This window comes from Gossypium arboreum, chromosome 4 (genome assembly GCF_025698485.1).
Source record: "Gossypium arboreum isolate Shixiya-1 chromosome 4, ASM2569848v2, whole genome shotgun sequence".
NCBI lineage: Eukaryota > Viridiplantae > Streptophyta > Magnoliopsida > Malvales > Malvaceae > Gossypium > Gossypium arboreum.
The window spans coordinates 114,216,936-114,217,885 of NC_069073.1; positions in this window are offsets into that span (position 1 = coordinate 114,216,936).

Here is a 950-nt window from a genome sequence, read left to right on the forward strand (position 1 = left end):
CCCGCCTAGGATCCGCGTGTTTTTTAAAGGAAGGGCAAATTGCGCTTTTAGCCCTTCCGCTTTTTATTACTTTACAATTAAGTCATTTTTTGTTTTTTTAATTTGGCCCCGGAATTTGTCGCGATTTTCAATTTAGTCCACAATGATGTGCTGCATTTTATGGGAAGGAATATTTGTTGTTTTGGTCCCCTGATGTTTTCGCGTGTGTTTAATATAGTCCTTTCCTTTTATTTTTATTTCAATTTTGCCCCAAATATTTTGTTTTTAGCTCAACTTAATCCTTTTTAGTTATTTTACTATTTAAATCAATTATTTTAGTATTATTATTATATTTTATTCACTTATGTAGTGTGTTAATATTTTTTATCATTTCTAATATGTATATATATATATATTATGTGTATTATATATATATATTATGTATATATGCCATTAGTTATATATTTCTTATGTATATATTCTTAAATACTATTATATACATATATATATATATGTATATTTTAAATTACATATTGTGTATATATTATTATTACAAATTATTACTATTGCTAGTATTATTATAACTATTATTATATTAGTGTATATTTTATATACATATGTATATATATATATATATATATATATATTTTGCACATATCATTATTTTATATTATTGTTGTAAATTTTTATGTATATATTTTTATGTACATTTCCAAATATTTTCTTTTATTGTAGATATTATTATTATTATTATTACATACTTTTATTATATATATATACATATATATGTATTTTTATGTACATATTATTATTTTATATTATTATTACCAAATATATCATTTTTCCTATTTTATTATTAGTACATGACTTGTTTCTATTTAGTAAATATCATTATTATTGTTATTTTAATATTCTAGTATTCCATGTTAATATTTTTCATTAATGATATCATTTTTTTTTTCGTTCTTTAT